The sequence below is a fragment of the Uloborus diversus genome, chromosome 7 (assembly GCF_026930045.1).
Source record: "Uloborus diversus isolate 005 chromosome 7, Udiv.v.3.1, whole genome shotgun sequence".
In the NCBI taxonomy this organism is placed as follows: Eukaryota; Metazoa; Arthropoda; class Arachnida; order Araneae; family Uloboridae; genus Uloborus; species Uloborus diversus.
In genome coordinates this window covers 110,305,608-110,329,211 of record NC_072737.1, presented here as the reverse complement: position 1 = coordinate 110,329,211, position 23,604 = coordinate 110,305,608, and the positions used below count along the sequence as shown (strand labels likewise).

Genomic DNA, 23,604 nt, shown 5'->3' with positions numbered 1-23,604 from the left:
GATATCAGTAAAATTGAAATATATCTCCTTTTGTAACTTCCGAAAGAGTTCGGAAACAGACGGCTCGTCTCATGTCATTATTAATATCTCAGTTTCAGTTTAGTTCAAAGGTTTTCAGGAGCATGAGAGAGAAATCACTATGTAGGGAGGAAAAAATCTTTTCGCCCTGTTTTCGTAGTCCCGCAGTGACGGTGCAGAGTATTCTGAAAATATAAAACTACTCTAATGCTACTGCGGACTAGATTTCCTAACAATCTGAGTTTTGAATTAATATATAAATGCACATGTTAATAAATTTTCATTCTGGTAAGGTAAATCAGACAAAGGGTAGAATTGTTAACAAAACGATGTCATGTGATGCCGATTAGGACTCTTCCTCTAATGTATACATTGAGCTTCTTGCGGAGTAAGAAAACGTAACATGCATCGGCCGGGAATCGAACCCGGGCCGCCCGCGTGGCAGGCGAGCATTCTACCACTGAACCACCGATGCTGCAAGAGGGCATCATTTTTGAAAAAGTCACGGATGATTTATAAGCGCTAAGTTTCTAACCAACGCCTTTATATTTCATGATGAGGGTGTATCGAAAAATGTGTTCCGTTCGTTTTAGAGACCCCTTTCCACTCTTACCTTAGTTTTTATTCACTGCATATACTGAATTCGAATGAATTCACTCGAAGTCAAAACTTAGAATCATAAAAGTTACTGCGTCGGCCGGGAGTCGAACCCGGGTCAACTGCTTGGAAGGCAGCTATGCTAACCGTTATACCACCGACGCCACACCCGACGTCGAAAATTTAAGCGCTTCATGATTTTATTTTAATCAAAATGTGTGCTTATATTCAATCCAAAATAATGGATATTAAACTTTCCTCCAAATCAAAATTTCATCAGTCGACGAGCCATTTCAGTATAATTAGTACTTTTTCTTTGTCAGTTTTGCAAAGTATAACCGCAAAATAAGAATGAAATCATAACTTCTAGGCATTAAAACAATATATCTTCCCCTTTTTTTTAAATAGTTGTATAGGGTAAAAAAGTTTCAGACTATAATTCAGTGAACAAACGAATCCTTTCGTCACAAGAATGTTATATCAGAAAAACTTGTAATACATAGCGATAAGAGGCGGAAGATTGTATTTGAGCTGTTCATTCCGGCGTCAGAAAAAGAGGAGTGCATCGGCCGGGAATCGAACCCGGGCCGCCCGCGTGGCAGGCGAGCATTCTACCACTGAACCACCGATGCTACGGAAATCATTCATTTTCGAAAGCGTCGTGTATACAGACCCTAATATTAAGCGATATCTTTTTGGCAAGAAACATATCGAGAAAAATAAAAACTCCCAGAAAGCGGCTCAGTAACTATTTTTAGATTGATTAAATTTACAGTTAATCATTGTTCCCGCATGTATTTATTCGCAGCTTAAACAGCAAAACACAAAAACCGCTGCGTCGGCCGGGAGTCGAACCCGGGTCAACTGCTTGGAAGGCAGCTATGCTAACCGTTATACCACCGACGCCTTGACTGAGAAGGGGAACTGAAAAACTTTTTGATATCAGTAAAATTGAAATATATCTCCTTTTGTAACTTCCGAAAGAGTTCGGAAACAGACGGCTCGTCTCATGTCATTATTAATATCTCAGTTTCAGTTTAGTTCAAAGGTTTTCAGGAGCATGAGAGAGAAATCACTATGTAGGGAGGAAAAAATCTTTTCGCCCTGTTTTCGTAGTCCCGCAGTGACGGTGCAGAGTATTCTGAAAATATAAAACTACTCTAATGCTACTGCGGACTAGATTTCCTAACAATCTGAGTTTTGAATTAATATATAAATGCACATGTTAATAAATTTTCATTCTGGTAAGGTAAATCAGACAAAGGGTAGAATTGTTAACAAAACGATGTCATGTGATGCCGATTAGGACTCTTCCTGTAATGTATACATTGAGCTTCTTGCGGAGTAAGAAAACGTAACATGCATCGGCCGGGAATCGAACCCGGGCCGCCCGCGTGGCAGGCGAGCATTCTACCACTGAACCACCGATGCTGCAAGAGGGCATCATTTTTGAAAAAGTCACGGATGATTTATAAGCGCTAAGTTTCTAACCAACGCCTTTATATTTCATGATGAGGGTGTATCGAAAAATGTGTTCCGTTCGTTTTAGAGACCCCTTTCCACTCTTACCTTAGTTTTTATTCACTGCATATACTGAATTCGAATGAATTCACTCGAAGTCAAAACTTAGAATCATAAAAGTTACTGCGTCGGCCGGGAGTCGAACCCGGGTCAACTGCTTGGAAGGCAGCTATGCTAACCGTTATACCACCGACGCCACATCCGATGTCGAAAATTTAAGCGCTTCATGATTTTATTTTAATCAAAATGTGTGCTTATATTCAATCCAAAATAATGGATATTAAACTTTCCTCCAAATCAAAATTTCATCAGTCGACGAGCCATTTCAGTATAATTAGTACTTTTTCTTTGTCAGTTTTGCAAAGTATAACCGCAAAATAAGAATGAAATCATAACTTCTAGGCATTAAAACAATATATCTTCCCCTTTTTTTTTAAATAGTTGTATAGGGTAAAAAAGTTTCAGACTATAATTCAGTGAACAAACGAATCCTTTCGTCACAAGAATGTTATATCAGAAAAACTTGTAATACATAGCGATAAGAGGCGGAAGATTGTATTTGAGCTGTTCATTCCGGCGTCAGAAAAAGAGGAGTGCATCGGCCGGGAATCGAACCCGGGCCGCCCGCGTGGCAGGCGAGCATTCTACCACTGAACCACCGATGCTACGGAAATCATTCATTTTCGAAAGCGTCGTGTATACAGACCCTAATATTAAGCGATATCTTTTTGGCAAGAAACATATCGAGAAAAATAAAAACTCCCAGAAAGCGGCTCAGTAACTATTTTTAGATTGATTAAATTTACAGTTAATCATTGTTCCCGCATGTATTTATTCGCAGCTTAAACAGCAAAACACAAAAACCGCTGCGTCGGCCGGGAGTCGAACCCGGGTCAACTGCTTGGAAGGCAGCTATGCTAACCGTTATACCCACCGACGCCACATCCGATGTCGAAAATTTAAGCGCTTCATGATTTTATTTTAATCAAAATGTGTGCTTATATTCAATCCAAAATAATAGATATTAAACTTTCCTCCAAATCAAAATTTCATCAGTCGACGAGCCATTTCGGTATAATTGAACTTTCTTGTCAGTTTACAGTATAACCGCAAAACAGAATGAAATCATAACTTCACAAGCATTAAAACAATATATTTTCCCTTTTTTAATAGTTATAGGGTAAAAAAGTTTCAGACTATAATTCAGTGAACAAACGAATCCTTTCGTCACAAGAATGTTGTATCAGAAAAACTTGTAATACATAGCGATAAGAGGAGCAAGATTGTATTTGAGCTGTTCATTCCGGCGTCAGAACAAGAGGAGTGCATCGGCCGGGAATCGAACCCGGGCCGCCCGCGTGGCAGGCGAGCATTCTACCACTGAACCACCGATGCTACGGAAATCATTCATTTTCGAAAGCGTCGTGTATACAGACCCTAATATTAAGCGATATCTTTTTGGCAAGAAACATATCGAGAAAAATAAAAACTCCCATAAAGCGGCTCAGTAAATATTTTTAGATTGATAAAATTTACAGTTAATCATTGTTCCCGCATGTATTTATTCGCAGCTTAAACAGCAAAACATAAAAACCGCTGCGTCGGCCGGGAGTCGAACCCGGGTCAAATGCTTGGAAGGCAGCTATGCTAACCGTTATACCACCGACGCCTTGACTGAGAAGGGGAACTGAAAAACTTTTTGATATCAGTAAAATTGAAATATATCTCCTTTTGTAACTTCCGAAAGAGTTCGGAAACAGACGGCTCGTCTCATGTCATTATTAATATCTCAGTTTCAGTTTAGTTCAAAGGTTTTCAGGAGCATGAGAGAGAAATCACTATGTAGGGAGGAAAAAATCTTTTCGCCCTGTTTTCGTAGTCCGCAGTGACGGTGCAGAGTATTCTGAAAATATAAAACTACTCTAATGCTACTGCGGACTAGATTTCCTAACAATCTGAGTTTTGAATTTAATATACTTGGTACACATGTTAATAAATTTTCATTCTGGTAAGGTAAATCAGACAAAGGGAGTAATTGTTAACAAAAACGATGTCATGTGATGCCGATTAGGACTCTTCACAATAACACATTGAGCTTCTTGCGGAAGTAAGAAAACGTAACATGCATCGGCCGGGAATCGAACCTTGGGCCCGCCCGCGTAACGAGCGAGCGATCTACCACTGAACCACCGATGCTGCAAGAGGACATCATTTTTGAAAAAGTCACGGATGATTTATAAGTGCTAAGTTTCTAACCAACGCCTTTATATTTCATGATGAGGGTGTATCGAAAAATGTGTTCCGTTCGTTTTAGAGACCCCTTTCCACTCTTAAATTAGTTTTTATTCACTGCATATAATGAATTCGAATGAATTCACTCGAAGTCTAAACTTAGAATCATAAAAGTTACTGCGTCGGCCGGGAGTCGAACCCGGGTCAACTGCTTGGAAGGCAGCTATGCTAACCGTTATACCACCGACGCCACACCCGACATCAAAATTTAAGCGCTTCATGATTTTATTTAATCCAAAATGTGCTTATATTCAATCAAAATAATGGATATTAAACTTTCCTCCAGTAAAATTTCGTCAGTCGACGAGCCATTCGATATATTAATTACTTTTCTTTGTATCAGTTTGCAAAGTATAACCGCAAATAAGAATGAAATCATAACTTCTAGGCATTAAAACAATATATCTTCGCCTTTTTTTTTAAATAGTTGTATAGGGTAAAAAAGTTTCAGACTATAATTCAGTGAACAAACGAATCCTTTCGTCACAAGAATGTTGTATCAGAAAAACTTGTAATACATAGCGATAGAGGCGGAAGATTGTATTTCAGCTATTCATTCCGTCGAAAAAGAGGAGTGCATCGGCCGGGAATCGAGCAGGCCGCCCGCGTGACGAGGCGAGCATTCTGCCACCACGCCTGAACCACCGATGATGCGGAAATCATTCATTTTCGAAAGCGTCGTGTATACAGACCCTAATATTAAGCGATATCTTTTTGGCAAGAAACATATCGAGAAAAATAAAAACTCCCAGAAAGCGGCTCAGTAACTATTTTTAGATTGATTAAATTTACAGTTAATCATTGTTCCCGCATGTATTTATTCGCAGCTTAAACAGCAAACACAAAAACCGCTGCGTCGGCCGGAAGTCGAACCCGGGTCAACTGCTTGGAAGGCAGCTATGCTAACCGTTATACCACCGACGCCTTGACTGAGAAGGGGAACTGAAAAACTTTTTGATATCAGTAAAATTGAAATATATCTCCTTTTGTAACTTCCGAAAGAGTTCGGAAACAGACGGCTCGTCTCGTCCATTATTAATATCTCAGTTTCAGTTTAGTTCAAAGGTTTTCAGGAGCATGAGAGAGAAATCACTATGTAGGGAGGAAAAATTCTTTTCGCCCTGTTTTCGTAGTCCCGCAGTGACGGTGCAGAGTATTCTGAAAATATAAAACTACTCTAATGCTACTGCGGACTAGATTTCCTAACAATCTGAGTTTTGAATTAATATATAAATGCACATGTTAATAAATTTTCATTCTGGTAAGGTAAATCAGACAAAGGGTAGAATTGTTAACAAAACGATGTCATGTGATGCCGATTAGGACTCTTCCTCTAATGTATACATTGAGCTTCTTGCGGAGTAAGAAAACGTAACATGCATCGGCCGGGAATCGAACCCGGGCCGCCCGCGTGGCAGGCGAGCATTCTACCACTGAACCACCGATGCTGCAAGAGGGCATCATTTTTGAAAAAGTCACGGATGATTTATAAGCGCTAAGTTTCTAACCAACGCCTTTATATTTCATGATGAGGGTGTATCGAAAAATGTGTTCCGTTCGTTTTAGAGACCCCTTTCCACTCTTACCTTAGTTTTTATTCACTGCATATACTGAATTCGAATGAATTCACTCGAAGTCTAAACTTAGAATCATAAAAGTTACTGCGTCGGCCGGGAGTCGAACCCGGGTCAACTGCTTGGAAGGCAGCTATGCTAACCGTTATACCACGACGCCACACACGTCGAAAATTTAAGCGCTTCATGATTTTATTTTAATCAAAATGTGTGCTTATATTCAATCCAAAATAATGGATATTAAACTTTCCTCCAAATCAAAATTTCATCAGTCGACGAGCCATTTCAGTATAATTAGTACTTTTTCTTTGTCAGTTTTGCAAAGTATAACCGCAAAATAAGAATGAAATCATAACTTCTAGGCATTAAAACAATATATCTTCCCTTTTTTTTTAAATAGTTGTATAGGGTAAAAAAGTTTCAGACTATAATTCAGTGAACAAACGAATCCTTTCGTCACAAGAATGTTGTATCAGAAAAACTTGTAATACATAGCGATAAGAGGCGCAAGATTGTATTTGAGCTGTTCATTCCGGCGTCAGAAAAAGAGGAGTGCATCGGCCGGGAATCGAACCCGGGCCGCCCGCGTGGCAGGCGAGCATTCTACCACTGAACCACCGATGCTACGGAAATCATTCATTTTCGAAAGCGTCGTGTATACAGACCCTAATATTAAGCGATATCTTTTTGGCAAGAAACATATCGAGAAAAATAAAAACTCCCAGAAAGCGGCTCAGTAACTATTTTTAGATTGATTAAATTTACAGTTAATCATTGTTCCCGCATGTATTTATTCGCAGCTTAAACAGCAAAACACAAAAACCGCTGCGTCGGCCGGGAGTCGAACCCGGGTCAACTGCTTGGAAGGCAGCTATGCTAACCGTTATACCACCGACGCCTTGACTGAGAAGGGGAACTGAAAAACTTTTTGATATCAGTAAAATTGAAATATATCTCCTTTTGTAACTTCCGAAAGAGTTCGGAAACAGACGGCTCGTCTCATGTCATTATTAATATCTCAGTTTCAGTTTAGTTCAAAGGTTTTCAGGAGCATGAGAGAGAAATCACTATGTAGGGAGGAAAAATTCTTTTCGCCCTGTTTTCGTAGTCCCGCAGTGACGGTGCAGAGTATTCTGAAAATATAAAACTACTCTAATGCTACTGCGGACTAGATTTCCTAACAATCTGAGTTTTGAATTAATATATAAATGCACATGTTAATAAATTTTCATTCTGGTAAGGTAAATCAGACAAAGGGTAGAATTGTTAACAAAACGATGTCATGTGATGCCGATTAGGACTCTTCCTGTAATGTATACATTGAGCTTCTTGCGGAGTAAGAAAACGTAACATGCATCGGCCGGGAATCGAACCCGGGCCGCCCGCGTGGCAGGCGAGCATTCTACCACTGAACCACCGATGCTGCAAGAGGACATCATTTTTGAAAAAGTCACGGATGATTTATAAGCGCTAAGTTTCTAACCAACGCCTTTATATTTCATGATGAGGGTGTATCGAAAAATGTGTTCCGTTCGTTTTAGAGACCCCTTTCCACTCTTAAATTAGTTTTTATTCACTGCATATACTGAATTCGAATGAATTCACTCGAAGTCTAAACTTAGAATCATAAAAGTTACTGCGTCGGCCGGGAGTCGAACCCGGGTCAACTGCTTGGAAGGCAGCTATGCTAACCGTTATACCACCGACGCCACACCCGACGTCGAAAATTTAAGCGCTTCATGATTTTATTTTAATCAAAATGTGTGCTTATATTCAATCCAAAATAATGGATATTAAACTTTCCTCCAAATCAAAATTTCATCAGTCGACGAGCCATTTCAGTATAATTAGTACTTTTTCTTTGTCAGTTTTGCAAAGTATAACCGCAAAATAAGAATGAAATCATAACTTCTAGGCATTAAAACAATATATCTTCCCTTTTTTTTTAAATAGTTGTATAGGGTAAAAAAGTTTCAGACTATAATTCAGTGAACAAACGAATCCTTTCGTCACAAGAATGTTGTATCAGAAAAACTTGTAATACATAGCGATAAGAGGCGGAAGATTGTATTTGAGCTGTTCATTCCGGCGTCAGAAAAAGAGGAGTGCATCGGCCGGGAATCGAACCCGGGCCGCCCGCGTGGCAGGCGAGCATTCTACCACTGAACCACCGATGCTACGGAAATCATTCATTTTCGAAAGCGTCGTGTATACAGACCCTAATATTAAGCGATATCTTTTTGGCAAGAAACATATCGAGAAAAATAAAAACTCCCAGAAAGCGGCTCAGTAACTATTTTTAGATTGATTAAATTTACAGTTAATCATTGTTCCCGCATGTATTTATTCGCAGCTTAAACAGCAAAACACAAAAACCGCTGCGTCGGCCGGGAGTCGAACCCGGGTCAACTGCTTGGAAGGCAGCTATGCTAACCGTTATACCACCGACGCCTTGACTGAGAAGGGGAACTGAAAAACTTTTTGATATCAGTAAAATTGAAATATATCTCCTTTTGTAACTTCCGAAAGAGTTCGGAAACAGACGGCTCGTCTCATGTCATTATTAATATCTCAGTTTCAGTTTAGTTCAAAGGTTTTCAGGAGCATGAGAGAGAAATCACTATGTAGGGAGGAAAAAATCTTTTCGCCCTGTTTTCGTAGTCCCGCAGTGACGGTGCAGAGTATTCTGAAAATATAAAACTACTCTAATGCTACTGCGGACTAGATTTCCTAACAATCTGAGTTTTGAATTAATATATAAATGCACATGTTAATAAATTTTCATTCTGGTAAGGTAAATCAGACAAAGGGTAGAATTGTTAACAAAACGATGTCATGTGATGCCGATTAGGACTCTTCCTGTAATGTATACATTGAGCTTCTTGCGGAGTAAGAAAACGTAACATGCATCGGCCGGGAATCGAACCCGGGCCGCCCGCGTGGCAGGCGAGCATTCTACCACTGAACCACCGATGCTGCAAGAGGCATCATTTTTGAAAAAGTCACGGATGATTTATAAGCGCTAAGTTTCTAACCAACGAATTTATATTTCATGATGAGGGTGTATCGAAAAATGTGTTCCGTTCGTTTTAGAGACCCTTTTCCACTCTTACCTTAGTTTTTATTCACTGCATATACTGAATTCGAATGAATTCACTCGAAGTCTAAACTTAGAATCATAAAAGTTACTGCGTCGGCCGGGAGTCGAACCCGGGTCAACTGCTTGGAAGGCAGCTATGCTAACCGTTATACCACCGACGCCACACCCGACGTCGAAAATTTAAGCGCTTCATGATTTTATTTTAATCAAAATGTGTGCTTATATTCAATCCAAAATAATAGATATTAAACTTTCCTCCAAATCAAAATTTCATCAGTCGACGAGCCATTTCAGTATAATTAGTACTTTTTCTTTGTCAGTTTTGCAAAGTATAACCGCAAAATAAGAATGAAATCATAACTTCTAGGCATTAAAACAATATATCTTCGCCTTTTTTTTTAAATAGTTGTATAGGGTAAAAAAGTTTCAGACTATAATTCAGTGAACAAACGAATCCTTTCGTCACAAGAATGTTGTATCAGAAAAACTTGTAATACATAGCGATAAGAGGCGGAAGATTGTATTTGAGCTGTTCATTCCGGCGTCAGAAAAAGAGGAGTGCATCGGCCGGGAATCGAACCCGGGCCGCCCGCGTGGCAGGCGAGCATTCTACCACTGAACCACCGATGCTACGGAAATCATTCATTTTCGAAAGCGTCGTGTATACAGACCCTAATATTAAGCGATATCTTTTTGGCAAGAAACATATCGAGAAAAATAAAAACTCCCAGAAAGCGGCTCAGTAACTATTTTTAGATTGATTAAATTTACAGTTAATCATTGTTCCCGCATGTATTTATTCGCAGCTTAAACAGGCAAAACACAAAAACCGCTGCGTCGGCCGGGAGTCGAACCCGGGTCAACTGCTTGGAAGGCAGCTATGCTAACCGTTATACCACCGACGCCTTGACTGAGAAGGGGAACTGAAAAACTTTTTGATATCAGTAAAATTGAAATATATCTCTCCTTTTGTAACTTCCGAAAGAGTTCGGAAACAGACGGCTCGTCTCATGTCATTATTAATATCTCAGTTTCAGTTTAGTTCAAAGGTTTTCAGGAGCATGAGAGAGAAATCACTATAAAGGGAGAAAAAAATCTTTTCGCCCTGTTTTCGTAGTCCCGCAGTGACGGTGCAGAGTATTCTGAAAATATAAAACTACTCTAATGCTACTGCGGACTAGATTTCCTAACAATCTGAGTTTTGAATTAATATATAAATGCACATGTTAATAAATTTTCATTCTGGTAAGGTGAATCAGACAAAGGGTAGAATTGTTAACAAAACGATGTCATGTGATGCCGATTAGGACTCTTCCTGTAATGTATACATTGAGCTTCTTGCGGAGTAAGAAAACGTAACATGCATCGGCCGGGAATCGAACCCGGGCCGCCCGCGTGGCAGGCGAGCATTCTACCACTGAACCACCGATGCTGCAGGAGGCCATCATTTTTGAAAAAGTCACGGAAGATTTATAAGCGCTAAATTTCTAACCAACGCCTTTATATTTCATGATGAGGGTGTATCGAAAAATGTGTTCCGTGCGTTTTAGAGACCCTTTTCCACTCTTACCTTAGTTTTTATTCACTGCATATACTGAATTCGAATGAATTCACTCGAAGTCAAAACTTAGAATCATAAAAGTTACTGCGTCGGCCGGGAGTCGAACCCGGGTCAACTGCTTGGAAGGCAGCTATGCTAACCGTTATACCACCGACGCCACACCCTATATCGAAAATTTAAGCGCTTCATGATTTTATTTTAATCAAAATGTGTGCTTATATTCAATCCAAAATAATGGATATTAAACTTTCCTCCAAATCAAAATTTCATCAGTCGACGAGCCATTTCAGTATAATTAGTACTTTTTCTTTGTCAGTTTTGCAAAGTATAACCGCAAAATAAGAATGAAATCATAACTTCTAGGCATTAAAACAATATATCTTCCCCTTTTTTTTTAAATAGTTGTATAGGGTAAAAAAGTTTCAGACTATAATTCAGTGAACAAACGAATCCTTTCGTCACAAGAATGTTATATCAGAAAAACTTGTAATACATAGCGATAAGAGGCGCTAGATTGTATTTGAGCTGTTCATTCCGGGCGTCAGAAAAAGAGGAGTGCATCGGCCGGGAATCGATTTCGGGCCGCCCGCGTGGCAGGCGAGCATTCTACCACTGAACCACCGATGCTACGGAAATCATTCATTTTCGAAAGCGTCGTGTATACAGACTCTAATATTAAGCGATATCTTTTTGGCAAGAAACATATCGAGAAAAATAAAAACTCCCAGAAAGCGGCTCAGTAACTATTTTTAGATTGATAAAATTTACAGTTAATCATTGTTCCCGCATGTATTTATTCGCAGCTTAAACAGCAAAACACAAAAACCGCTGCGTCGGCCGGGAGTCGAACCCGGGTCAACTGCTTGGAAGGCAGCTATGCCCACCGTTAAACCACCGACGCCTTGACTGAGAAGGGGAACTGAAAAACTTTTTGCTATCATTAAAATTGAAATATATCTCCTTTTATAACTTCCGAAAGAGTTCGGAAACAGACGGCTCATCTCATGTCATTATTAATATCTCAGTTTCAGTTTAGTTCAAAGGTTTTCCGGAGCATGAGAGAGAAAAAAAATTTTGAAAAAAAAAATAGAACCGACTTCAAAATTGCTCTGAAAAGTGAAAAATAATTTTATTCTTTAAACACCATCGATAATGCTTTTAAACATAATTTTTGAAGTTGGCGCAAAAACAAAACGTAAAATCCAGTGTAACCATGCTTCGTTCATATTTTTTTCAGAAAAGCATCCAAAGTTAGGAACGAAACATTTATGTCGTTATTCAAATATGTTGTCATCAATGCATAATTTATGTGATAGTGAAGAAACTGGGCCTGGTTAAATTTATAGTTGTAGTTGAGTTATGACTGTGAATGATTTTATCTATCGTTTTTGCGCCAACTTCAAAAATTATGTTTAAAAGCATTATCGATGGTGTTTAAAGAATAAAATTATTTTTCACTTTTCAGAGCAATTTTGAAGTCGGTTCTATTTTTTTTTCAAAATTTTTTTATTTCATTCTTTTTAGTGTAAATGTAGGTATTTCAAAAATAATAAGAAGTTACCATCACGAAACTTCACATTTTTTTTCTTAAAAATGCTCCATACTAAAAAAAAAAAAAAAAAACTATTGACACGCGTTAAACTTTAAGCGATTGGCACTAAAAACTTATCTTTGTTCCTCTCTGGAAATCATGCGTAGTTAATTTAATTATAACCATTTAAGTATTACGTTTTTCCTAACTAATTTACATTGTGAAGGGTAAGCAGATCCTAATCACTGCATCACCTCGCTTCCAGCTTAGGTTTACCCCTACTATGGAGCAAGAGCACTGAAGAAAGGAAGATTTTGATAATTCACATAGGGTTACTATAAATCAGCAGGGTTACTAAAATAAAATTATTTACGCCAAAAATGAGACGACAGCGCCAGATTCCCCATTATCGAACTATCCCTTGAAGAAATTTGATGCTTGCTTCAGAGAAGCCTTCATTCAAAATTATCATTACAATTACTATTAAAGTTACTGTTATATGGCACCAAACTTTTATAACAATGAGTTTCCTATTGTCGCGTAGATGAAGATAGCGAAGACAATGTGAAAGCCAAATGAAGCGAATACTCGTTTGTCTCAACTCGAGATCTTTATTCAGAACCACGAATGAACATTACATCTCCTTATATACAACTTGAGAAAGTGCTGGAACTTTCCAGACTTGGAAAAATACAGAAATTAATAGAAGATTCGAGAAAATACGGGAAACAGTAGAAACGAAATTTTAGTAAAATTCACTTTTTCCTAGTCGGGATTTGAACTCGGGTCGCTCGTGTGGGAGGCGAGAATTCTACCACTGAGCCACCGTTATCCGCGGATGAAAAGTGCGAACTTCGCTACAAAATCATTTAATAGGGAAATTGCATAAAATTTACTGTTTTTTGCCCATAACTTTTTTTCTAAAGAACAAATATGGTCAAACAAAGTAATGGGACCTAAGTTGAGCCATCCCCTATCCATTAAAAAAAGAATCATCAAAATCGGTTCACTAGGTGAGACGCTATGAGTGGACAAACAAAAAAAAAAAACATACATACGGTATGAATTGATAACCGCCTCCTTTTTGAAGTCGGTTAAAAATACTATGTAGGGAGGAAAAAATCTTTTCGCCCTGTTTTCGTAGTCCCGCAGTGACGGTGCAGAGTATTCTGAAAATATAAAACTACTTTAATGCTACTGTGGACTAGATTTCCTAACAATCTGAGTTTTGAATTAATATATAAACGCACATGTTAATAAATTTTCATTCTGGTAATGTAAATCAGACAAAGGGTAGAATTGTTAACAAAACGATGTCATGTGATGCCGATTAGGACTCTTCCTGTAATGTATACATTGAGCTTCTTGCGGAGTAAGAAAACGTAACATGCATCGACCGGGAATCGAACCCGGTCCGCCCGCGTGGCAGGTGAGCATTCTACCTCTGAACCACCGATGCTACAAGAGGCCATCATTTTTGAAAAAGTCACGGATGATTTATAAGCGCTAAGTTTCTAACCAACGCCTTTATATTTCATAATGAGGGTGTATCGAAAAATGTGTTCCGTACAGTAGTTTTAGAGACCCTTTTCCACTCTTACCTTAGTTTTTATTCACTACGTATACTGAATTCGAATGAATTCGCTCGAAGTCAAAACTTAGAATCATAAAAGTTACTGCGTCGGCCGGGAGTCGAACCCGGGTCAACTGCTTGGAAGGCAGCTATGCTAACCGTTATACCACTGACGCCACACCCGACGTCGAAAATTTAAGCGCTTCATGAATTTTTTTAAATCAAAATGTGTGCTTATATTCAATCCAAAGTAATGGATATTAAACTTTCCTCCAAATCAAAATTTCATCAGTCGACGAGCCATTTCAGTATAAATAGTACTTTCGGAACTGATGTGATATACCCCACCCTTGGCGACTTTTTCCTGTTGGCGCCAAAAAAGCGTCGCCAAAAAAACGATGTATGACGACATATGTCTTACATCGTTCTGAGCGATGCTTTTTTTTAGCGCCAACAGGAAAAAATCAGATAAAAAAACATGATCAAAGCACTTCAGAACACAATATGTATAAAAACAACATAAAAGCACAACAAAAAACATCACGAATATATGTTTCAAAAATGTACAGGGCCGGGGTTTTTTTAAACATATTAAAATACAATGAAATAAATTGTTGTATTAATTACAAGTCGAAATTAATGCATTAATTTTTTTTTTCATCATTTCTCCGGGATACGGGCCCTCGGTCTCGCCAGGACCTCACTCCACTCGGTCCGTTATCCCTCCGACTGTTAATATACATTACAGTCGGAGTATGGTCACAGTTATGTATATTTTCATGGAGACACCCAAGGGTGGCTCCTTCCGTTCAGTGTACAATAATGACACAGTTTTAAGTGTGAAATATGCACCATTATTGTGCAGATTTATTAATAAAATTCAGCATTTTTAAGAGTACAACCGAAAGAACTTTCAATTGTTAACATAAAATTCAGTACCTAAAGGAGGCACGTTAATAGAATGTCTAAATAATTCGTGGCATCGATAAGAATTAACTTTTAGAACAAAATAACCGTACTATTTCTGTAAAATTGATTTACATACAGTAAAAATAAAGTTAAAAACTACAAGAACCCCTCAAGGATTTGTAAAAACGAAGAATTTTGGAAGTGAGAGGTTTTTTTTTGAATTCTAAAATAAAGAACTTACCTTTTTATATGTTATAAATATTCACACTCAGTCTAAGACAATACATCATATGACAATGGCACGTTACAGATACACACCACGTTGGAGTTAACTTTTAATTAACCTTCAAGTTTGAAGAAACTGGCATTTTCTAATGTTTTTACTTCAAAACACAACTACTGAATTTAAACTAACACAAAATAAGCATTCCTGTAAGGTATATTGCACGAAACAACACCACGTATCTCTCCTGCGGGAAACCCAAACAACCCAAGTAAACAAGTTTGAACAGATCTGTAAGATTGCCTTCGGGTTGCTAAACACAGGTTAGTTTGGCCAGGGATGCCATGCATAAAAAATTATCGCCTCATTTGCGAGAAAAATATTTTAATTTTGTGCAAAAAAAATCGAATGTCGCCAAATGGGGGGGTATATCACATCTGTACCGTACTTTCTCTTTGTCAGTTTTACAAAGTATAACCGCAAAATAAGAATGAAATCATACTTTCTAGGCATTAAAACAATATATCTTCATCTTTTTTTTTAAATAGTTTTATAGGGTAAAAAAGTTTCAGACTATAATTCGGTGAACAAACGAATCCTTTCGTCACAAGAATGTTGTATCAGAAAAACTTGTAATACATAGCGATAAGAGGCGCAAGATTATTTGAGCTGTTCATTCCGGCGTCAGAAAAAGAGAAGTGCATCGGCCGGGAATCGAACCCGGGCCGCCCGCGTGGCAGGCGAGCATTCTACCACTGAACCACCGATGCTACGGAAATCATTCATTTTCGAAAGCGTCGTGTATACAGACCCTAATATTAAGCGATATCTTTTTAGCAAGAAACATGTCGAGAAAAATAAAAATTCCCAGAAAGCGGCTCAGTAACTATTTTTAGATTGATTAAATTTACAGTTAATCATTGTTCCCGCATGTATTTATTCGCAGCTTAAACAGCAAAACACAAAAACCGCTGCGTCGGGCGGGAGTCGAACCCGGGTCAACTGCTTGGATAGCAGCTATGCTAACCGTTATACCACCGACGCCTTAGCTGAGAAGGGGAACTGAAAAACTTTTTGATATCAGTAAAATTGAAATATATCTCCTTTTGTAACTTCCGAAAGAGTTCGGAAACAGACGGCTCGTCTCATGTCATTATTAATATCTCAGTTTCAGTTTAGTTCAAAGTTTTCCGGAGCACGAGAGAGAAAACACAATGTAGGGAGGAAAAAATCTTTTCGCCCTGTTTTCGTAGTACCGCAGTGACGGTGCAGAGTATCCTGAAAATATAAAACTACTCTAATGCTACTGTGGACTAGATTTCCTAACAATCTGAGTTTTGAATTAATATATAAACGCACATGTTAATAAATTTTCATTCTGGTAAGAGAAATCAGACAAAGGGTAGAATTGTTAACAAAACGATGTCATGTGATGCCGATCAGAACTCTTCCTGTAATGTATACATTGAGGTTCTTGCGGAGTAAGAAAGCGTAACATGCTTCGGCCGGGAATCGAACCCGGACCGCCCGCGTGGCAGGCGAGCATTCTACTACTGAACCACCGATGCTACAGGAGGCCATCATTTTTGAAAAAGTCACGGATGATTTATAAGCGCTAAATTTCTAACCAACGCCTTTATGTTTCATAATGAGGGGGTATTAAAAAATGTGTTCCGTGCAGTAGTTTTAGAGACCCTTTTCCACTCTTACCTTAGTTTTTATTCATTGCGTATACTGAATTCGAATGAATTCACTCGAAGTCAAAACTTAGAATCATAAAAGTTTTTGCGTCGGCCGGGAGTCGTACCCGGGTCAACTGCATGGAAGGCAGCTATGCTAACCGTTATACCACCGACGCTACACCTGACGTCGAAAATTTAAGCGCTTCATGATTCTATTTTAATCAAAATGTGTGCTTATATTCAATCCAAAATAATGGATATTAAACTTTCCTCCAAATCAAAATTTCAACAGTCGACGAGCCATTTCAGTATAATTAGTACTTTTTCTTTGTCAGTTTTGCAAAGTATAACCGCAAAATAAGAATGAAATCATAACTTCTAGGCATTAAAACAATATATCTTCCCCTTTTTTTTAAATAGTTATATAGGGTAAAAAACCTATAAAAATTTCAGACTATAATTCAGTGAACAAACGAATCCCTTCGTCACAAGAATGTTATATCAGAAAAACTTGTAATACATAGCGATAAGAGGCGCAAGATTGTATTTGAGCTGTTCATTCCGGCGTCAGAAAAAGAGGAGTGCATCGGCCGGGAATCGAACCCGGCCCGCCCGCGTGGCAGGCGAGCATTCTACCACTGAACCACCAATGCTACGGAAATCACTCATTTTCGAAAGCGTGGTGTATACAGACCCTAATATTAAGCGATATCTTTTTAGCAAGAAACATATCGAGAAAAATAAAAAGTCCGAGAAAGTGGCTCAGTAACTATTTTTAGATTGATTAAATTTACAGTTAATCATTGTTCCCGCATGTATTTATTCGCAGCTTAAACAGCAAAACACAAAAACCGCTGCGTCGGCCGGGAGTCGAACCCGGGACAACTGCTTGGAGGCAGCTATGCTAACCGTTATACCACCAACGGCTTGATTGAGAAGAGGAACTGAAAAACTTTTTGATATCAGTAAAACTGAAATATATCTCCTTTTGTAACTTCCGAAAGAGTTCGGAAACAGACGGCTCGTCTCATGTCATTATTAATATCTCTGTTTCAGTTTAGTTCAAAGGTTTTCCGGAGCATGAGAGAGAAAACACTATGTAGGGAAGAAAAAATCTTTTCGCCCTGTTTTCGTAGTCCCGCAGTGACGGTGCAGAGTATTCTGAAAATATAAAACTACTCTAATGCTACTGTGGACTAGATTTCCTAACAATCTGAGTTTTGAATTAATATATAAACGCACATGTTAATAAATTTTCATTCTGGTAAAGTAAATGAGACAAAGGGTAGAATTGTTAACAAAACGATGTCATGGGATGCCGATTAGGACTCTTCCTGTAATGTATACATTGAGCTTCTTGCGGAGTAAGAAAATGTAACATGCATCGACCGGGAATCGAACCCGGACCGCCCGCGTGGCAGGTGAGCATTCTACCTCTGAACCACCGATGCTACAAGAGGCCATCATTTTTGAAAAAGTCACGGATGGTTTATAAGCGCGAAGTTTCTAACCAACGCCTTTATATTTCATAATGAGGGTGTATCGAAAAACGTGTTCCGTTCAGTAGTTTTAGAGACCCTTTTCCACTCTTTCCCTCGTTTTTATTCACTGCGTATACTGAATTCGAATGAATTCACTCGAAGTCAAACCTTAGAATCATAAAAGTTTTTGCGTCGGCCGGGAGTCGAACCCGGGTCAAATGCTTGGAAGTCAGCTATGCTAACCGTTATCCCACTGACGCCACACCCGACGTCGAAAATTTAAGCGCTTCATGAATTTTTTTAAATCAAAGTGTGTGCTTATATTCAATCCAAAGTAATGGATATTCAACTTTCCTCCAAATCAAAATTTCATCAGTCGACGAGCCATTTCAGTATAAATAGTACTTTCGGAACTGATGTGATATACCCCACCCTTGGCGACTTTTTCCTGTCGGCGCCAAGAAAGCGTCGCCAAAAAAACGATGTATGACGACATATGTCTTACATCGTTCTGAGCGATGCTTTTTTTTAGCGCCAACAGGAAAAAATCAGATAAAAAAACATGATCAAAGCACTTCAGAACACAATATGTTTAAAAACAACATAAAAGCACAACAAAAAACATCACGAATATATGCTTCAAAAATGTACAGGGCCGGGGTTTTTTGTAAACATATTAAAATACATTGAAATAAATTATTGTATTAATTACAAGTCGAAATTAATGCATTAATTTTTTTTTCATCATTTCTCCGGGATACGGGCCCTCGGTCTCATAGTACTTTCGTAATGAGACCTCGGCTCGCCGGCCCTGCCTCGGTCTCATTACGAAAGTACTATGAGACCTCTGTCTCGCCAGGACCTCACTCCACTCGGTCCGTTATCCCTCCGACTGTTAATATACATTACAGTCGGAGTATGGTCACAGTTATGTATATTTTCATGGAGACACCCAAGGGTGGCTCCTTCCGTTCAGTGTACAATAATGACACAGTTTTAAGTGTGAAATATGCACCATTATTGTGCAGATTTATTAATAAAATTCAGCATTTTTAAGAGTACAACCGAAAGAACTTTCAATTGTTAACATAAAATTCAGTACCTAAAGGAGGCACGTTAATAGAATGTCTAAATAATTCGTGGCATCGATAAGAATTAACTTTTAGAACAAAATAACCGTACTATTTCTGTAAAATTGATTTACATACAGTAAAAATAAAGTTAAAAACTACAAGAACCCCTCAAGGATTTGTAAAAACGAAGAATTTTGGAAGTGAGAGGTTTTTTTTTGAATTCTAAAATAAAGAACTTACCTTTTTATATGTTATAAATATTCACACTCAGTCTAAGACAATACATCATATGACAATGGCACGTTACAGATACACACCACGTTGGAGTTAACTTTTAATTAACCTTCAAGTTTGAAGAAACTGGCATTTTCTAATGTTTTTACTTCAAAACACAACTACTGAATTTAAACTAACACAAAATTAGCATTCCTGTAAGGTATATTGCACGAAACAACACCACGTATCTCTCCTGCGTGAAACCCAAACAACCCAAGTAAACAAGTTTGAACAGATCTGTAAGATTGCCTTCGGGTTGCTAAACACAGGTTAGTTTGGCCAGGGATGCCATGCATAAAAAATTATCGCCTCATTTGCGAGAAAAATATTTTGATTTTGTGCAAAAAAATCGAATGTCGCCAAATGGGGGGGTATATCACATCTGTACCGTACTTTCTCTTTGTCAGTTTTACAAAGTATAACCGCAAAATAAGAATGAAATCATACTTTCTAGGCATTAAAACAATATATCTTCCCCTTTTTTTTAAAATAGTTTTATAGGGTAAAAAAGTTTCAGACTATAATTCGGTGAACAAACGAATCCTTTCGTCACAAGAATGTTGTATCAGAAAAACTTGCAGAACATAGCGATAAGAGGCGCAAGATTATATTTGAGCTGTTCATTCCGGCGTCAGAAAAAGAGAAGTGCATCGGCCGGGAATCGAACCCGGGCCGCCCTCGTGGCAGGCGAGCATTCTACCACTGAACCACCGATTCTACAAGAGGCCATCATTTTTGAAAAAGTCACGGATGATTTATAAGCGCTAAATTTCTAACCAACGCCTTTATGTTTCATAATGAGGGGGTATCAAAAAATGTGTTCCGTCCAGTAGTTTTAGAGACCCTTTTCCACTCTTACCTTAGTTTTTATTCACTGCGTATACTGAATTCGAATGAATTCACTCGAAGTCAAAACTTAGAATCATAAAAGTTTTTGCGTCGGCCGGGAGTCGAACCCGGGTCAACTGCATGGAAGGCAGCTATGCTAACCGTTATACCACCGACGCTACACCTGACGTCGAAAATTTAAGCGCTTCATGATTCTATTTTAATCAAAATGTGTGCTTATATTCAATCCAAAATAATGGATATTAAACTTTCCTCCAAATCAAAATTTCATCAGTCGACGAGCCATTTCAGTATAATTAGTACTTTTTCTTTGTCAGTTTTGCAAAGTATAACCGCAAAATAAGAATGAAATCATAACTTCTAGGCATTAAAACAATATATCTTCCCCCTTTTTTTAAATAGTTATATAGGTTAAAAAACCTATAAAAAGTTTCAGACTATAATTCAGTGAACAAACAAATCCTTTCGTCACAAGAATGTTATATCAGAAAAACTTGTAATACATAGCGATAAGAGGCGCAAGATTGTATTTGAGCTGTTCATTCCGGCGTCCGAAAAGAGGAGTGCATCGGCCGGGAATCGAACCCGGGAAGCCCGCGTGGCTGGCGAGCATTCTACCACTGAACCACCGATGCTACGGAAATCATTCATTTTCGAAAGCGTCGTGTATACAGACCCTAATATTAAGCGATATCTTTTTAGCAAGAAACATATCGAGAAAAATAAAAACTGCGAAAAAGCGGCTCAGTAACTATTTTTAGATTCATTAAATTTACAGTTAATCATTGTTCCCGCATGTATTTATTCGCAGCTTAAACAGCAAAACACAAAAACCGCTGCGTCGGCCGGGAGTCGAACCCGGGTCAACTGCTTGGAGGCAGCTATGCTAACCGTTATACCACCAACGCCTTGATTGAGAATAGGAACTGAAAAACTTTTTGATATCAGTAAAATTGAAATATATCTCCTTTCGTAACTTCCGAAAGAGTTCGGAAACAGACGGCTCGTCTCATGTCATTACCTTTAGGCTACGGCAACTATACAATTATCTTTTCCCTCTCCCTACGGCTCAAAGCTTTCTTAGTTCCTTCCCCCCCGAATAGGACAGCATAAAGGGGGCGATGTCCACTTCGACCGTTGAGCTCTCCGCAATACAGGGTTACTATAGTGGGACACTATACTTGACTAGTCATCACTTATTCAATGGTTTGAAAATAATTTTTTTCCCTCCTTGTTCCTTATGGGGTTCTCTAGGTTTAGATTTTCTGTAAGTATATTTGGTTCAGTTTTAAAATTGAAATCACTGAAATAACGCTTCTCATCTAACCTAAGGCTAACGACAACAAAATAATAAATATCAAACTCTATTTGTGAGGTAGACCACTGGATTCAATAAATGCCAGATGTCCTTATCTATGCGCTAAAATGCGGAGGTAAATAGCGTTCAACTGAGACCAAAGCCATTGTAAATACAATGTAGAATACCTTAGATTCAAGGGAGGCAACTTTGCTTTTCAGCTTGGCTATTCAGAAAAATGATGACACTAATACGTGTGTCCAAGAAAGAATCCACAATAATAGCGAACAATTCCTTGCTCTGCTTTTCTGAGCAGGTGCAAGCGGAATATGCCTGAACACCGTATTCATTTACATAAAGAACGTTAGCGCTTATCTATGTTTTAGAGCATGCAAGGCACCCTTTTTTGTATATGAAGCTGGCGTTTCAAAGTCAATCACTGTCGAGTGAGATAATATGGAGAGACAGCCTACAAATCCCCTGATATCCCCATTCACTCTTTCTTCTAATTGTGGTTGAAATAACTCTAGTAATTGTTGAAGGATTAAGTTCCGCTCCCTTCACAATGCACAAGAAAAATATCTGGGCAAATTTGTTTTAGATTCCAAGTCTTTCCTCTTTTCAACATTTCCTATTTATGTACTATCTTTATAATACATTTTCACTACCCAGTACGTTGTTATTTGTGAGTAAGAGAAGATAAGTAAAAAAAAAATACGCATGAGTAAACAGAAAACCAACCTCTTTCTTCCATTTTTTACTGGCATAAACAGTTCCAAATGTAAGAATTAATTAACAGAAAAAAAAATAAACAGACATTAGACTCTCATTGAAAACTGAGTAAGATATATCAGGTGCTCTTATAAATCTTTTCACTTAACCTCTTTTTTTTTTTTTTTTTTTTTTGCGCAAGGAAGAAAGAGGAGCAACCGACTTTGACTTAAAAACTAACATTTTAAGCCCCTTAAATACAAACAGGGGGAAAACTGAATGCACAAATTTATACTTTATTAACTGCTTTATAAGGTCATAACGTTTAAGAATTCCTAAGTTGAACATAAAATTAAAAAATTCAGCGAAAAAAAAAAATCCTCGTAAACGTGCCCCGGTGTACCATACTTATTTTGTTTCATTCAGCATATCCTTAGTCCTTTTGACTTTCTACTGAAATAATATTTGCTATAGACAAAATATCAAGGAAATACATTTATATTTTCTAAAACATCAAAATTAAGTTTTTATGCTTTTCACTCAATAAGTGAACAATTAGATAGATTTTGAGGCGTAGCGAAGGGGGGGGGGGGGGGATAAAAACACCCCTCAGAGCCCTTGATTTTAACATTCTTGCCATCCCTAGTGCAATAACTTTTACATATGAAAAGGCTCGTTTTGAACAGAAAACCCCCTCCAGAAGATAATTCTGGCTGTGCTAGTGACTGTTTTTATATATAAAAAAAAAAAAATGAGCATTTAGTCTAACTTTCAATTTTCAAACCAAAAGATTCACGACAAAAATTCTTAATTGGACCTCTCTTTCAAATTTATTGATTTTAGAATGTTTTCCATGTTTTGTTGAAACGGTATTACAAATAATTTTCAGTTAAAATGTAAATAAAGAAATAAATGAAACGTGGCAAATCGCAAATTGATAAGTTGTTTCTTATTCAGCATGATATTCATTTTCGAAAAGTTAGCAAAATAAGATATGCTTTTCAAGTGTTTAATTATTTTTATAAAACCATAACAAAAGAAATATTTTGGAGAATGATGTTTCTTGCGCTCTGCTCCTTAAATATCTACACTGCTTAAACTAAATAGGTGTTTTGTACTCAGTAAAATATGCTGTTAATATTTATAGGAAGCCTTACTATTGGGTTATTAAACAGAAAAAGGCTATCAAAAATTTTTCTTTCCTTCAAGTATTTTACTTCTGCTTAACTTTCTCCCCTCTTTTTCGAAACTTCGCCACACATTCCTTCACTGGGAACAAAACTATGCCAAACGCCTCTGATTGACAGACCCCCAAAAGGGGTGTAGTGCGTTTCAT

General features: G+C 38.0%; 33 non-coding genes across 33 annotated transcripts; all 33 read right to left on the bottom strand.

Moving 5' to 3' along the window:
* Positions 1-422: 422 nt before the first annotated feature.
* On the bottom strand, positions 423-493 carry Trnag-gcc (transfer RNA glycine (anticodon GCC)). Its single transcript has one exon. It is a non-coding gene; the product is annotated as a tRNA-Gly (tRNA).
* A 214-nt stretch (positions 494-707) lies between these two features.
* Positions 708-779, bottom strand: Trnag-ucc (transfer RNA glycine (anticodon UCC)). The gene has a single exon. It is a non-coding gene; the product is annotated as a tRNA-Gly (tRNA).
* A 397-nt stretch (positions 780-1,176) lies between these two features.
* On the bottom strand, positions 1,177-1,247 carry Trnag-gcc (transfer RNA glycine (anticodon GCC)). The gene has a single exon. It is a non-coding gene; the product is annotated as a tRNA-Gly (tRNA).
* A 202-nt stretch (positions 1,248-1,449) lies between these two features.
* On the bottom strand, positions 1,450-1,521 carry Trnag-ucc (transfer RNA glycine (anticodon UCC)). Its single transcript has one exon. It is a non-coding gene; the product is annotated as a tRNA-Gly (tRNA).
* Positions 1,522-1,975: 454 nt separating this feature from the next.
* Positions 1,976-2,046, bottom strand: Trnag-gcc (transfer RNA glycine (anticodon GCC)). The gene has a single exon. It is a non-coding gene; the product is annotated as a tRNA-Gly (tRNA).
* Positions 2,047-2,260: 214 nt separating this feature from the next.
* On the bottom strand, positions 2,261-2,332 carry Trnag-ucc (transfer RNA glycine (anticodon UCC)). Its single transcript has one exon. It is a non-coding gene; the product is annotated as a tRNA-Gly (tRNA).
* A 398-nt stretch (positions 2,333-2,730) lies between these two features.
* Trnag-gcc (transfer RNA glycine (anticodon GCC)) lies at positions 2,731-2,801 on the bottom strand. The gene has a single exon. It is a non-coding gene; the product is annotated as a tRNA-Gly (tRNA).
* A 202-nt stretch (positions 2,802-3,003) lies between these two features.
* Trnag-ucc (transfer RNA glycine (anticodon UCC)) lies at positions 3,004-3,076 on the bottom strand. The gene has a single exon. It is a non-coding gene; the product is annotated as a tRNA-Gly (tRNA).
* Positions 3,077-3,460: 384 nt separating this feature from the next.
* Positions 3,461-3,531, bottom strand: Trnag-gcc (transfer RNA glycine (anticodon GCC)). The gene has a single exon. It is a non-coding gene; the product is annotated as a tRNA-Gly (tRNA).
* A 202-nt stretch (positions 3,532-3,733) lies between these two features.
* Positions 3,734-3,805, bottom strand: Trnag-ucc (transfer RNA glycine (anticodon UCC)). The gene has a single exon. It is a non-coding gene; the product is annotated as a tRNA-Gly (tRNA).
* Positions 3,806-4,546: 741 nt separating this feature from the next.
* Trnag-ucc (transfer RNA glycine (anticodon UCC)) lies at positions 4,547-4,618 on the bottom strand. Its single transcript has one exon. It is a non-coding gene; the product is annotated as a tRNA-Gly (tRNA).
* Positions 4,619-5,805: 1,187 nt separating this feature from the next.
* Positions 5,806-5,876, bottom strand: Trnag-gcc (transfer RNA glycine (anticodon GCC)). Its single transcript has one exon. It is a non-coding gene; the product is annotated as a tRNA-Gly (tRNA).
* Positions 5,877-6,555: 679 nt separating this feature from the next.
* Trnag-gcc (transfer RNA glycine (anticodon GCC)) lies at positions 6,556-6,626 on the bottom strand. Its single transcript has one exon. It is a non-coding gene; the product is annotated as a tRNA-Gly (tRNA).
* Positions 6,627-6,828: 202 nt separating this feature from the next.
* On the bottom strand, positions 6,829-6,900 carry Trnag-ucc (transfer RNA glycine (anticodon UCC)). The gene has a single exon. It is a non-coding gene; the product is annotated as a tRNA-Gly (tRNA).
* A 454-nt stretch (positions 6,901-7,354) lies between these two features.
* Trnag-gcc (transfer RNA glycine (anticodon GCC)) lies at positions 7,355-7,425 on the bottom strand. Its single transcript has one exon. It is a non-coding gene; the product is annotated as a tRNA-Gly (tRNA).
* A 214-nt stretch (positions 7,426-7,639) lies between these two features.
* Trnag-ucc (transfer RNA glycine (anticodon UCC)) lies at positions 7,640-7,711 on the bottom strand. The gene has a single exon. It is a non-coding gene; the product is annotated as a tRNA-Gly (tRNA).
* A 397-nt stretch (positions 7,712-8,108) lies between these two features.
* On the bottom strand, positions 8,109-8,179 carry Trnag-gcc (transfer RNA glycine (anticodon GCC)). Its single transcript has one exon. It is a non-coding gene; the product is annotated as a tRNA-Gly (tRNA).
* Positions 8,180-8,381: 202 nt separating this feature from the next.
* Trnag-ucc (transfer RNA glycine (anticodon UCC)) lies at positions 8,382-8,453 on the bottom strand. Its single transcript has one exon. It is a non-coding gene; the product is annotated as a tRNA-Gly (tRNA).
* Positions 8,454-8,907: 454 nt separating this feature from the next.
* On the bottom strand, positions 8,908-8,978 carry Trnag-gcc (transfer RNA glycine (anticodon GCC)). The gene has a single exon. It is a non-coding gene; the product is annotated as a tRNA-Gly (tRNA).
* Positions 8,979-9,191: 213 nt separating this feature from the next.
* Trnag-ucc (transfer RNA glycine (anticodon UCC)) lies at positions 9,192-9,263 on the bottom strand. Its single transcript has one exon. It is a non-coding gene; the product is annotated as a tRNA-Gly (tRNA).
* Positions 9,264-9,661: 398 nt separating this feature from the next.
* Trnag-gcc (transfer RNA glycine (anticodon GCC)) lies at positions 9,662-9,732 on the bottom strand. Its single transcript has one exon. It is a non-coding gene; the product is annotated as a tRNA-Gly (tRNA).
* A 203-nt stretch (positions 9,733-9,935) lies between these two features.
* Positions 9,936-10,007, bottom strand: Trnag-ucc (transfer RNA glycine (anticodon UCC)). Its single transcript has one exon. It is a non-coding gene; the product is annotated as a tRNA-Gly (tRNA).
* Positions 10,008-10,463: 456 nt separating this feature from the next.
* Trnag-gcc (transfer RNA glycine (anticodon GCC)) lies at positions 10,464-10,534 on the bottom strand. Its single transcript has one exon. It is a non-coding gene; the product is annotated as a tRNA-Gly (tRNA).
* Positions 10,535-10,748: 214 nt separating this feature from the next.
* Positions 10,749-10,820, bottom strand: Trnag-ucc (transfer RNA glycine (anticodon UCC)). The gene has a single exon. It is a non-coding gene; the product is annotated as a tRNA-Gly (tRNA).
* Positions 10,821-11,219: 399 nt separating this feature from the next.
* On the bottom strand, positions 11,220-11,290 carry Trnag-gcc (transfer RNA glycine (anticodon GCC)). Its single transcript has one exon. It is a non-coding gene; the product is annotated as a tRNA-Gly (tRNA).
* Positions 11,291-13,582: 2,292 nt separating this feature from the next.
* Trnag-gcc (transfer RNA glycine (anticodon GCC)) lies at positions 13,583-13,653 on the bottom strand. Its single transcript has one exon. It is a non-coding gene; the product is annotated as a tRNA-Gly (tRNA).
* A 1,945-nt stretch (positions 13,654-15,598) lies between these two features.
* Trnag-gcc (transfer RNA glycine (anticodon GCC)) lies at positions 15,599-15,669 on the bottom strand. The gene has a single exon. It is a non-coding gene; the product is annotated as a tRNA-Gly (tRNA).
* A 727-nt stretch (positions 15,670-16,396) lies between these two features.
* On the bottom strand, positions 16,397-16,467 carry Trnag-gcc (transfer RNA glycine (anticodon GCC)). The gene has a single exon. It is a non-coding gene; the product is annotated as a tRNA-Gly (tRNA).
* A 696-nt stretch (positions 16,468-17,163) lies between these two features.
* On the bottom strand, positions 17,164-17,234 carry Trnag-gcc (transfer RNA glycine (anticodon GCC)). Its single transcript has one exon. It is a non-coding gene; the product is annotated as a tRNA-Gly (tRNA).
* Positions 17,235-17,961: 727 nt separating this feature from the next.
* Trnag-gcc (transfer RNA glycine (anticodon GCC)) lies at positions 17,962-18,032 on the bottom strand. Its single transcript has one exon. It is a non-coding gene; the product is annotated as a tRNA-Gly (tRNA).
* A 2,025-nt stretch (positions 18,033-20,057) lies between these two features.
* On the bottom strand, positions 20,058-20,128 carry Trnag-gcc (transfer RNA glycine (anticodon GCC)). The gene has a single exon. It is a non-coding gene; the product is annotated as a tRNA-Gly (tRNA).
* Positions 20,129-20,346: 218 nt separating this feature from the next.
* On the bottom strand, positions 20,347-20,418 carry Trnag-ucc (transfer RNA glycine (anticodon UCC)). The gene has a single exon. It is a non-coding gene; the product is annotated as a tRNA-Gly (tRNA).
* Positions 20,419-20,824: 406 nt separating this feature from the next.
* Trnag-gcc (transfer RNA glycine (anticodon GCC)) lies at positions 20,825-20,895 on the bottom strand. The gene has a single exon. It is a non-coding gene; the product is annotated as a tRNA-Gly (tRNA).
* Between the last annotated feature and the right edge of the window lie 2,709 nt (positions 20,896-23,604).